This window comes from Rutidosis leptorrhynchoides, chromosome 2, assembly GCF_046630445.1.
Source record: "Rutidosis leptorrhynchoides isolate AG116_Rl617_1_P2 chromosome 2, CSIRO_AGI_Rlap_v1, whole genome shotgun sequence".
Taxonomy (NCBI): domain Eukaryota; kingdom Viridiplantae; phylum Streptophyta; class Magnoliopsida; order Asterales; family Asteraceae; genus Rutidosis; species Rutidosis leptorrhynchoides.
In genome coordinates this window covers 626824804-626839562 of record NC_092334.1, presented here as the reverse complement: position 1 = coordinate 626839562, position 14759 = coordinate 626824804, and positions in this window count along the sequence as shown.

The following is a 14759-nucleotide window of genomic DNA, read 5'->3' as shown; positions in this document are numbered from 1 at the left end:
CATGCCCTCTCTTGGGCCGATTTAAGGAAAAAGATGATTGTTGAATATTTCTCTCGCGAAGAAACCCGAAAGCTAGAACAAAAGCTAAGAACTTTGAAGGCAGTCAGAAACGATCTCAAGGCCTACAATCAACGATTCGTCGAGCTATCCTTGATGTGTCCCAACCTCGTGAACCCCGAATCTCAAAGGGTTGAACTCTATATGGATGGTCTTCCAAAGAGCATCAAACAAGGTGTGATGTCCTCCAAACCCGCTAATCACCAAGCCGCTTTGAACATGGCCCGCTAATTGATTGAAACGGTTGATGAAATTGTAGTGCCGGCTCCTAAGGCTGAGGACAAATCGGGTGGCAACAAAAGGAAATGGGAAGCCACTCTATCAAGTAACTACAACAACAACACCTTCACCAAAAATCCTTTCACCAACGACGACAAGAAAGGTTATGCCGGAACTCAACCTTTTTGCAACAAATGTCACAAGCACCACTCGGGTGAATACGGCAAGCTAATTTTCCACCGGTGCTAACGAGTTGGTCATAAGGCCAACAATTGCATAAGTGTTGCCCCCATCACTCGAAAGGGGCCCAATCCTCCAAAAACGGTCACTTGTTATGAATGTGGCCAAACGGGCCATTATAGGAACGAATGCCCGAAGAAGAAGGCCAACCCCAACACACGCGGCCGAGCCTTCAACATTAACACCGAGGAAGCCCGGGATGACAATGAACTAGTCACGGGTACGTTTCTTCTCAACAACACTTATGTTACTTGTTTATTCGATTCGGGTGCCGATAAGAGTTTTGTATCCAAGACTTTGACTCATTCTTTTAGCACTCCACCACTTTCACTAGATACCACTTATACCATTGAAGTGGCCAACGGGAAACTATTGAGTGCTGACACATATTACCGGGGGTGTACGTTAAACATTTTGGGTAATGAGTTTGAAATTGACTTGATACCCATGGAACTAGGAAGCTTCGATGTAATAATCGGTATGAATTAGCTAGCTAAAACGAAATCTCACATTCTTTGTGATCTTAACGCAATCCGAATTCCTATCGAGAATGGTGAACCTTTGATTGTTTATGGCGATAAGAGTTGCACCGGACTCAACCTTGTTTCGTGCATTAAAGTTAGAAAACTACTCCGTAAGGGTTGTTTTGCGATCCTTGCTCATGTTAAGAAAGTCGAGTCCGATGAGAAGCATATCGATGATGTGCCAATTGTTAGTGACTTTTCCGATGTATTTCCCGACGAATTGCCGGGTCTTCCACCTCATCGACCGGTTGAATTCCAAATCGATCTTATTTCGGGAGCTGCACCCGTAGCACGTGCACTATATAGACTCGCTCCATCCGAAATGCAAGAATTACAAAGTCAAATCCAAGAACTACTTGATCGTGGTTTTATCCAACCTAGCCATTCACCTTGGGGCTCTCTGATTTTGTTTGTTAAAAAAAAAGACGGATCCCTACGAATGTGCATTGATTATCGTGAACTAAATAAATTAACGGTTAAAAACCGATATCCTCTTCCTCACATCGATGACCTCTTTGATCAACTACAAGGGTCTTGTGTATATTCGAAAATCGATCTCCGCTCGGGTTATCATCAATTAAGGGTTAAGGGGGAAGATGTCTCCAAAACCGCTTTCCGAACTCGTTATGGTAGTTATGAATTCCTTGTCATGCCATTTGGTCTCACTAACGCACCGGCGGTGTTCATGGATCTTATGAACCGCGTGTGCAAACCGTATCTTGACAAATTCGTTATCGTATTCATCGATAATATTTTAGTTTATTCTAAAAGCGAAGGAGAACACGAGGAACACCTTCGACTTGTGCTTGAACTTTTAAGATAAGAACGACTCTATGCCAAATTCTCCAAGTGTGAATTTTGGTTGAAGGAAGTTCAATTTCTTGGTCATGTTGTAAGTGATCAAGGTATTAAAGTCGATCCAACAAAAATCGAAGCCATTAGTAAATGGGAGACTCCTACTACTCCTACTCACATACGTCAATTCTTGGGTCTCTCCGGATACTATCATAGATTCATCAAGGAAAGAAATTCGTTTGGGCGACCGAACAAGAATCCGCATTTCAAATCTTGAAAACAAAGCTAACCACCGCTCCTATCTTGTCACTTCCCGAAGGCAACGATGATTTTGTTGTGTATTGCGACGCCTCGAAACATGGTTTTGGGTGTGTGTTGATGCAACGAACGAAAGTCATTTCTTATGCTTCTCGACAACTCAAAATTCATGAACGAAACTACACGACACATGATCTCTAACTTGGAGTTGTTGTCTTCGCACTTAAAATGTGGAGACACTATCTTTATGGAACCAAGAGTACTATCTTCACCGATCACAAAAGCCTCCAACACATCTTTGATCAAAATCAACTAAACATGAGACAACGAAGGTGGATTGAAACCTTAAACGATTACGATTGCGAGCTTCGTTACCATCCCGGGAAGGTAAACGTAGTAGCCGATGCCTTAAGTCGAAAAGAAAGAACGGTGCCTCTTCGTGTCCGATCTTTAAACATCACCATCCACACCAACCTTAATAGCCAAATTCGGGTAGCCCAAGATGAGGCTCTCAAGGATGAAAACATTTCACACGAGCTCTTGAATATTCTTGTCTCTCGACTCGAAGTTAGGGAGACCGGACTTCGATATTTCTCCGGAAGGATTTGGGTGCCTAGATATGGGGACCTACGAAGTCTTATTTTAGATGAAGCCCATAAGTCACGATACTCGATTCACCTCGGTGCCAATAAGATGTACCACGACCTTAAACAACAATATTGGTGGCCGAACATCAAAAGGGACGTAGCTACTTATGTTTCCAAGTGTTTGACATGTTCCAAAGTCAAAGCCGAACACCAAAGACCGTCCGAACTACTTCAACAACCCGAGATCCCGCAATGGAAGTGGGAAAGGATAACGATGGATTTTATCACCAAACTACCAAAAACGACGGGCGGTTATGATACTATTTGGGTTATTGTTGACCATCTCACCAAATTCGCACACTTCCTTGCCATGAAAGAAACGGACAAAATGGAGAAACTTGCACAACTTTACACTAAGGAGATCGTAGCCCGACACGGTGTACCTTTATCGATTATCTCCTACCGAGATGGCCATTTTGTTTCTAGATTTTGGCGTACCTTGCAAGAAGCGTTGGGAACGCGTTTAGACATGAGCACCGCCTATCATCCACAAACCGATGGGCAAAGTGAACGTACAATACAAACCTTGGAGGATATGTTACGAGCTTGTGTTGTCGATTTTGGGAAAGCTTGGGACAAGCACTTACCTCTCGCCGAATTCTCCTACAACAATAGTTATTACGCGAGTACAAAAGCCGCACCTTTTGAAGCGTTATATGACAGAAAGTGTCGCTCTCTTCTTTGTTGGGCCGAGGTAGGCGATGTGCAAATCACCGAACCCGAACTCATTCACGAAACCACCGAGAAAATCGTTCAAATCTGAGATAGGCTTAGGACGGCCCGAAGTCGTCAAAAGAGCTATACCGACAAATGACGCAACGACCTCGAATTTCAAGTCGGTGACCGAGTAATGTTAAAAGTCTCTCCTTGGAAAGGTGTAATCCGTTTTGGGAAACACGGGAAGCTAAATCCAAGGTATATTGGTCCTTTTGAAATCTTGGAGCGTATTGGAACCGTTGCTTATCGTTTAGATCTTCCACCTCAATTGAGCTCCGTTCATCCTACCTTCCATGTATCTAACTTGAAAAAGTGTCTTGCCGAACCCGATATCGTCATCCCTCTCGAGGAACTTACTATTGATGACAAACTTCATTTTGTGGAGGAACCGGTTGAAATTGTGGACACCTCCGTCAAGACATTGAAACAAATCCGAATTCCGATTGTTAAAGTCCATTGGAACGCCAAAAGAGGACCCGAGTTTACTTGGGAAAGGCAAGATAAAATGCAAAGGAAATACCCTCATCTATTCCCGGTTCCGGAAACGCAAGATTCCGAGGAAGAAACAACGACTACTACGCCTACTTAAATTTCGGGACGAAATTTCTTTTAAGGAGTAGGTAATGTAACATCCCGCCTTTTTTCGTTTACTTTTCCGTTTAATTATTTAAAGTCCGTTATATATTTATAACACCTCCCGTTAATACGCGTTTTAAATTATCTCGTTTAGGTAATTCACGCACCCGATTAAAACTTGAGGGACCAATCTTGCCATGTGACCAAATTTTTGACTAGGTCAAAGTGGTCAAATCACTCCCATCCATTCATCTTTTTCATTTTCATTTTTCCTTTTCTCTCCATACTTTCCATTTTTCTTTCAATTCTCCAAACAAAGGAATCATCATCTAAATTCGTTCAAGAAAGCTTCAATCAAAACAAATTGCATATTTGAACTCCTTGCAACTTCCTCTTCGATTCCATACCGATTACATCTCATTTGGGTAACTTTCTAAAATCACTAGATTTTGTGTTCTTGATATTTTTAACTTATAAAGTTGTTAATTAGTGTCTATGGCTCAAGTCTAACATGAATATATGATTTATATGTTCGATCTTGTTATTTTTGATAACTAGCATGAACTTGAAAGTTTGGTGTGTTTGATTGATGATTTGGTTGCTTAAATGTTGTTAAATGTTATAAATGCATGTATTAAATGTGTTCCTAGTATCACTAGCTTCAATTTGATGTGTAGGTTGCTTGAGAAAGCTCCATAAACTTGATTAGTGAATTTGGTGAATTTGAGTTAGGGTTTGATAAGCTTGAAATGAATATTTGATGCATTGAATGACATAAATTATTGTTAGTAAGTAGTTAGTTGTATTGTATGCTTGATTATCTACAAAACGGCGTGTTTTATGTATGCATTAAATGCCCGAATCATAAATGTGCACTTGTAAAATTTGAAGCATTAAATGTGTGCATTGATTGATCATTTGATTTGAAAAGTCGGTTATTGCAAATAAGGTTTTCGGTTGGTGAAATGTGTTTAGTTGGGTTCCTTGTCAAATTAGCTTTCTAACGATATAAGGTGCGAGTTCTAAGTGTTAGCGGTTTGTAATTTATGCTTAAAAGAGTTTTGATTTGGGACTTGAGCAATTGAGACTGACCAGGTACCAGCACACGACCAATGCCGCGGCGCGGCAATCCTGGGTCGCGGCGCGACCTAAGCCGTGTCTAGCTTCTGACCTACTTGTCAATTATACGGAAAATGTTTGGCACGCTATGGACCTCCGATTCACATGAGACTTGTTCTAACATACTTATATATGAATAATTAGCACAAAAAAATAGTTCGGGACCCGACCCGAACGCGTTGACTTTTCGTTGACTTTGACCGACCAAAGTTTGACTTTTTGTCAAACTTAACCAAATGATTATGCAATCTTTCTAACATGATCCTATACTTGTATCTTGCATGAAACTTGACAATTTGATTCACATGCTACATAATCGAGTCGTATTGAGCCATATGACTAATTGGACATCTTTGACCTATCGTGTTTACCGTTATTGATACGACCTATTTGTTTAGGTCAAGACTAGCATTATTCTTTGCACACGTTACTTGTCGAAGTACTTATATGCTCTTGCGCTCAAGGTGAGATCATAGTCCCACTTTGTACTCTTTTGAACTTACTTTTGGGATGAGAAAACATAAACGCTTCTTTTAACTAAGTGAACACAAGTACATGAAACAAACATTCTACATACGAGTTTAGAACGAAAATCCTCAATTCGATTATCATTAGTTACACTTGACGGTGTAAGCAAGAACTTATGTTATATGGCCATATGGGTTTGACAAACCCTCATTCGGACGGTTCGCTACCGTTATTCGGATGAAATATATTTTCGAGAAACAGTGTATGTTCTAGCACTATTGTGATGGGGTACTATGGAAGGAAATGTTAAGCTTTGATAATTGGGTGCTCGTGAATATTAACTTTTAGAATGTATTACTATTTTATCAATGTGCAAATCTTGTGGTTCGACTTACATTTACTCACTTACTTATTTAAACCTATGATTTCACCAACGTTTTTGTTGACAGATTCCCTATGTTTTTCTCAGGTCCTTGATCATTAGGTGATACATGCTTCCGCACATTCTTTTTGATACTTGCTTTGGATGTCGAGTATACTTGCATATGTGGAGCATCTTTTGACTACTTTAAACTGTGTCGCACGTGTTTCATTTGTACTTTAAACACCGTTATGTACTAGTTATGGAAACTACTTTTGTAAACTTTGAAACATCCACACTTATGAAATGAATGCGACATATTTTCGGTCAAACTTTGTCTTAAAGACTTATGACCATGTAATGGGACCTACGTAGACGGCGCCGTCAAACATGATTTGGTCGGGTCGCTACAATAAACCTATGAACTCACCAACCTTTTGGTTGACACTTTTAAGCATGTTTATTCTCAGGTATGAAAGAAACCTTCCGCTGTGCATTTGCTCATTTTAAAGATAATACTTGGAGTCATTCATGGCATATTTAGGACAGTACCTCGCAATGGGACCAGATGTTGATGATTTCGTCCAGGTGGATAAGGGCGGGTTTTTGACATTTGGTATCAGAGCGTTGGTCCTAACGAATCAGGTCTTGCATTAGTGTGTCTAACTGATAGTTGTTAGTATGCATTAGCAAGTCTGGACTTTGACCTTAGCTGCATATTATAAGTATTGTTTATCATTCCTAGTGGAAAATTAGCTGCTTATCATTCCTAAGTCTAGACACAACTTCCTGCACTTGTTTGATAGATAGTGTACAGATAAATTCATATCTTAGCGTATCTGCTAATTCATATCTTAGCGTATCTGTTACTGTAGACTTTATCTGACACGTTTCCTTAAATTCCTTAGTAATCTACGGGATCTTCTGTACTATGTATAGGTATTCTATATAATTAGAATATCATCCGATATTCGAAAATCATTTCATATCGAAAAATCCTTTATTCAATCGTACGCAATGGAACTCACAACTAGTTCAAGTCCCTCGGATTCCGATATAGAGTCCCACTCCAGCCCCAGAAGCAGCGTCACCAGAATGAATCAATCAATCAGCCATCCCCAATTCATCTGATGGGTTCGTATTCGACTTAACCAATGGAGACAAGAAGAAGGCGATCCTTTCTACCCACCAACCTGCACCCTCTGCGAAGAACCTGAAGCACTTACCGATGAATCTATCCGAAACACCATTTTTAGCCTCATCTCCAGGGTAGCTCGTCACGATTATCTTCTATCTAAAATTCTAAACCTTATTCATCCTCTTGTTCAAACCGCCAATCATCCTGGAATAATAGAAGAAGTCAACGAACTTCGTGCTCGAGTAGTAGCTTTGGAGAGTACGATGCACAACTTGCAGGCATCACCATCAACACCAGCACCAACAGTACCACCAGCATCAGCACCAATACCATCAACAACACAAGCCTCAACACCACACATCTCAACATCACAATCTATACCTCGAGCATAATCATAGTTCTACGTATCATTCTATCTACTTTATCTTCGTTCTACATATCGTTCTACATCGATTATCTTCGCTCGACATGGCGATTATGTAATTTCTAAAGTTTTAGAGATTATGTAATCTAGTACTAACGATAAATCAAATGAGTTTAATATCTTATTGACTCATTAAATCTATGATTACATCTGAAGAAAATATATATGTAGATATGTTTTCATAAAGATTGTAATTAAAAATATCTCTCGTACAAACTGTTAATGGTGAAAATATTTTAACGGGTAGGTAATACCCGAGGAATATTTAGATTTCACATTAATAAATTACATCGTATATTCTTCGAATTTGATTCAACAGTCATTTACTATCCGATTTACATTCACCGATATACGAATCTGTTCACCACAAAATAACCATTTTTATTCAATTTCATAATTGGATTTTGACTCCTCAAAATCCAACAAGTGGCATAATGAAGAAAACATTGGACAAATAAAATTTGTTAGAAACAAACGAATTAACTAATTGAAATATTGATAAATATTCACGCTAACTGTTCCTAGCTAACTGATTACATTTTATTTATCGCAATTTATTCATCGCAATTTATATTCTTGCAATTTTATTTATCGTCATTTAATTTCTATTATTTACTTTATGCACTTTAAATATCAGGACACGTATACAAAGTTTTGACATATCATATCGACGCATGTATATATATTATTTGGAATAACCATAGACACTCTATATGCTATAATGCTCAAGTTCGCTATACAGGGTTGAGGTTGATTCTACAATAATATATATATACTTTGAGTTGTGATCGAGTCTGAGACATGTACACGAATTCTGTAATGGTATATATGTATAATAATATTCTTGGTACATCCTAATACAATAAGTATACAATACGTTTTGATAAATCCAAAGACAACACGTACACAATACGTCTTAGTTAATTCTAAGACAATATGTATACAATACGTCTCTGGGTTGATGCAAAGACAATACGTATACAATACGTCGTGGGGTGATTCTAAGATTATATATATATAAACCGATTATTGGACTATCAACATTGGACAATTAAAAATGAATTAAAATATTAATTATAACATATGAAACTAAACAATTCTTCAAGTCTGTCACTTGATTTCATCTTAAACCTCATTTGTACCTTGACAATTATAATCTGCGTTCAAACCTTTCATGATTCTTGAAAAAACCTCAATCGAGAGGATAAATCAACCGCACTTCATCTACGGAAGAAAAGATTGATACACATAGTTATGCAACTGAAAAACACTCGGAACCTGAGCAAACGTTTAACACGTATCTGTGCTAGCACCTTTGGCGTTGTTATTACCGAAAAATCACTTTACAATCCCATTTCAAAGTAGCCAATTTTGTCACAGCTCCAGCAAGTCAACTTCAACTTTTATTCGGGTTTGCCTTATTATAACTTTGATATATATGCGTGCTCATTTATTGTTACCGGGAAACCATTTATATTCCACCATATTACCATCAGCGTTTAATCATCTAAAAGCACAATTCTCCTGGAAACACCTCGGATTGATAATCGATGATTCAAATATGGCTGCATTAAATGCATACGAAACAGTAAAATTGTAGATGGCCTAAATGGCCAAGAGGTTGATGATAAATAAGAGAGTGTTAGGGAACGCTCGATAGAAAATTTGGTACTGAAAAATGGATTGAGCTAACCATGAAGGAGACCATGGACAAATACAAGGACCAAACCCTATATTCATGAATTCAGGTAATTCTGAATCCGATGAAATCTTTAGATATTATCCTGCTCCGAAGTCATGTTAAAATCGTGCGAATTTTTTTTTTTTTCATCAACCTTCGAACTTAGAAATTCCAAAATATCATCATAAATATCTTTGATATTTCTGAGGATATTTTCATAAATATTCTTGTCCGAAATTATCTACCTCTTTGTATTTCTGTATTCCATTATATTGGAAACTTCTGTAAAGTCTAAGTATAAATTATGAATGAATTGTGGAGAAGTGTTGGGAACTGAAGCATGAGTTAGTATAATATAATGCGCTTGGCCAACGTGATTATATTACAGTAAGTCATGCTGAGTTTCTAATGAAATGTGATGATGGTTCACAGTAGATTATACCATCATCATGTGTCATGTTACATAACTCTTTCATTCTACATAACCTCCGAACATATCAAGAAGAATATATTCTTGATAGTTCTATCTTCAGTAATTTTGATAAATTTGAAAATCAAATCGTGCTATCACGTTCCTTCCTGCTTAGAACATTATAACAATTCGAAATTCTATATCTACGAATTCTGGACCATTATTCGATTGACTTAAAGTCGGAAAGAGAAAACAAAAGCATAGAGCTTCGAAATATAAGGGAGAATATAAAGCCCGATAACAACGCATAAATTACAAACCGTGTATATCAATGTTTATCGCAACATAAAGACACGGGAGAATTAAAAACACTATAACCCCAAAGGCGAAGTAGAAGAAAGTAGATTCCTCTGGTGAAAGTTGGAAAAGGAGAATGAATGTTGCGATAGTAAGTATGAGGACAAGGATCAGAACTGGATTAAGCATTTTCACAATCGTTTGAAAGTATGGATCGAGAAAGAAAGAATTGGAGTGGTGAAAATAATGGAACGAAAGAAGTTCATTTATAGAGAATATACCAGACAAAGCAATCGAGACAGATAATCGCATTAAATTAAAGAGGATCCTAATTTTCCATAAATCCCGAAGAATCAAATCTTATAGATTTCCAAGATTTTCTTTTAAATCCCTTGAATTCCGAAATTCAATCGAGACAACGTCAAAAGTTAAGACGAACCTTATTTTCCAAAAATTCAACCATGACTAGTCAAAAGTTATGATGAAATTTGTCTTTCTCGTTTCACTATTTAGTGATAGCTTCATTCGTACTCTTCGAGTAATCGAATTGTCTTATTCATATTACTCAATAGTGATAAAACTCTTTTTATTAACTCATATTTGTCATGAAAACATTTTTATTGTTAGCCATGACGATCGCATTCAAATTTCGGGACGAAATTTATTTAACGGGTAGGTACTGTCATGACCCGGAAAATTTCGACTAATTTTGAACTAAACTCTCGATACGATTTAATATCTTTGACAAGATAAGCGAAGTCTGTTAGGTTGAGTCTCAAATTTTTTTTGAGCTGTTTCATATATTCATTTACCATTCGACTGATCTCGATGATTCACGAACAATTATGTGTAAATAGATATGTATGAATATATACATATGTGTGATTATTAAATTGAGAAATATTAATAAAATATTTAACGGTTTGGTTGATACGAAAATAAGTTATATAAAATAGCACGCGACTATATAATGCACCATGTTTTTAATTAATATAATATTATATATTCTACTTTAGGTTATTGAAAACAACAATAACAAACTTTCATTTCATCCGTGATTTATACTGTGCTTAATTGAAATTATGTAATGACTGTATTGTTTCCGTTAGACACATGTGGATATCAATCCACCTTTCTGTATCTATCATCCGTCATATATATATATATATATATATATATATATATATATATATATATATATATATATATATATATATATATATATATACACATCTAGTTAGTGCATGTACCAACTCAATCATGCAAGTTGTTTTCACTTTTCAATATCCTTTTGTCACATTAGTGTATCCATTATCATATTTGAGTACTGTGTTTAATTAGTGGATACAAAGACCCGTGATAACTAAAAAAAAAGGATTACTGTGTTAAATTTGTACTTCATGTCCTCATCATATTATTTATACATATACATAACCCACCATCGTTGAATCAGAAAAAAAAACGAGATAATCAATCACCATTCTCCATCTCTTCTCTTAACTACCCACTACCTTTTCTTCAACCTTCTTACTTGATCACTAAACCATCAAGCAAACACCACAATCGAAACCCATCATCACCTTCTTTACTACTACTTGCTACTGTTATGTTTGAACACATACATGACAACCATCGTAAACCACCACTTTTCTCTTTATCTATTTTCCATCGACCCAAATCCAACACCCACCAAACCAAACCCACTTGATGTGCACCCTATATTTTACGTTTCTGTTTTAAGAACACCATCAGCGATCATTCCATTAAACCATAATTCAACAACCACCTCCTTGATAAACACTCGACTAAAACCAAATGAATACTATGTTTCTGCCGTTATGAATTTCTGTTGAAACCACCATCGAACTACCATCAACACCCACTTGTTGTTCGGTTGTTAACCACCGTCAAACTGTCGTGAAAACTTCTTCTTTTATCGTTGAGATGATGACCGAAGGAAAACCCACAACCTTCCATCACCTTTGAAACACCATCATCCACCATTATCATTTAACCTTGAAACCATACACCACCTCGACCCTCTTCGAAAACCAACAACAAATGCCATCACCTGCTATCTTTGAACCTCATTTATGCTGTTTTGTTTCTGTGTTCAACTGAAAACCGAGAACCATCTACTATTTTCTTGTTGATTGTTCCATCGTGAATCAAATACACAACCAACTACAAGTTACCTGCTTCCTGATTCCTGTTTAGTTTCGAACAGCATAAAGGTTGTGTGTCTGTTTCTGTTTCAAAAAGTGATCATATTATGACAATAATGATAATAGATATAAGATAATGGTAAAGGAAAGTGTTGAAGAATAATTAAGGTAACTAGTAACTATATTCTTATTCCAGTAAATTGCTTTAAGTGGGACAACTTAAAAACTTTATGGCCAACATCCATTTAACAATTTAACCACTGGTTGATTATTGAAAGAAAAAGGAGAACGGGTTGTTACAGAATTCCTAGTTGGACTGTTAACATGTTTGTAGTATTGGGCCGAAATCCAATCTTTTTCTTTTGGGCGGATAGTTTGTTGGACTGTGAATTTGTTTATGTATTGGGCCAATTTTCGATTGATGTGTAGCTGTGGACTGAAATGATGATGATAATAGAAGTTAGGATTTATGATGATGATATTTTGATGACGATGACGAATTGATATAGTTTAGGTAATGATGATGTATGTTTATAATCGAGATGATGTTGATATCACATGAAACGTGATATATGGATGATGTATGTGATCGATGATGATGGCAAGATAGATTAGATAAAGATGATGATAAAAGTTATAGGTGGTGATGAAATGGATCACGATAATGATAATGTTAGGTTTAGGATGACGTTGATATGATAAAATGATGAGATTAATGAACGAACGCAGAATAAAGAGATTATGATTATGATTCATGATTATGAGTATGGGATGGTAAAATAATGATGATAAGTTATAAAAAGAAAAAGAAAAGAAAAGGTGTTAATTCGGTTAGCGGGACGTCGTGGGTTCAAACCCGGACTTGGGCATTTTTTTAAGGACTACTTCGTTGAGGTAGTACTATTTACTTAATTATTTATGATTATCATTCTCTTATTATTATTATCATTATCATTATTAAATCTAGTCATTTTCATAAATATTATTAATATAACTAATAATATTATTATTATTAATATTTTGAAACATTTTTATAGTTATCATTATTATTAGTATTATTAATATCATTATTATTTTATTATCATTATTATTATTATTTTTAACATTAATATTATTTTATCAAGTAACTATTAGTTATATAAAACTATACTTAATACATATAAAATAACTATATATATATTTTTAAAATATATAAAATGAATACATTTATGAAACATACAAGTTATTAATATAAAATGATATCACTAATAAATATATATATATAAATTTGTTTGATTTCAATTATATGTGTTAATATATATATATATATATATATATATATATATATATATATATATATATATATATATATAATGATATAGGCTCGTGAATCCGAGACCAACCCTACATTTGTTCAATGATGTCATATGTATTTTTACTACAAAATACAGTATGGTGAGTTTCATTTGTTCCCTTTTTAATTGCTTTTGCAATATATATTTTTGGGATGAGAATACATGCGCTGCTTTTATAAATGTTTACGAGATAGACACAAGTACTTAAAATATATTCTACGTTGAGTTGTACCACCCTGCATATCTTCCCTAATAGCTTGGTAACTACTATTTACATGTGGTATTGTAAACGCGAATCCTGTTGATAGATCTATCGGGTCTGACAACCCCAACCAGACTGGACGACCAGTATTCAACGGTTGCACAGTACTTCGTTTCAGTGACTACACTTGGTACAGTGTAGTGAGATTTCATAATAAAGGGAATATGCGACGTTGATTAAAGGTTAAGTATGGTTACCAAGTGCTCAACCACTTAGAATATTTTATTAAAATGTTTATGTATATGAAATCTTGTGGTCTATTAATATATTGAAATGATTGTTATGATAAACCTATGAACTCACCAACCTTTTGGTTGACACTTTTAAGCATGTTTATTCTCAGGTATGAAAGAAACCTTCCGCTGTGCATTTGCTTATTTTAAACATAATACTTGGAGTCATTCATGGCATATTTAGGACAGTACCTCGCAATGAGACCAGATGTTGATGATTTCGTCCAGGTGGATAAGGGTGGGTTTTTGACAAGTTTTTACACAATATCATACAATTATGGACTCCAAATCTTGTCCTTATTTTAGTATGCAACAGCGGAAGCTCTCTAATATTCACCTGAGAATAAACATGCTTAAAACGTCAACAAAAAATGTTGGTGAGTTATAGGTTTAACCTATATATTATCAAATTAATATAATAGACCACAAGATTTCATTTATTCAATAATCTTACACTCGCAAGTGTATAAAAATCATTCTATGATGAACACCTGGTAACCGACATTAACATAATGCATATAGAATATTACCCGCATACTCGCAAGTATGTCATAAATTGGCAATCACAATCACCATATAAATCGAAGTAATAAAGCATTCCAAATTCCAGAATGGGGTTTGTTAGGCCCATAGATCTATCTTTAGGATTCGCGTCAATTAGGGGTCATTTCCCAAATTCTTAGGCTACCAGACTTGAAGGGGCAATATTCGATTTAATAATCCAACCATATAATGTAGTTTCGCGTACTTGTGTCTATTTTGTAAAACATTTATAAAGCTGCATGTATTCTAATCCCAAAAATATTAGATTTTAAAAGTGGGACTATAACTC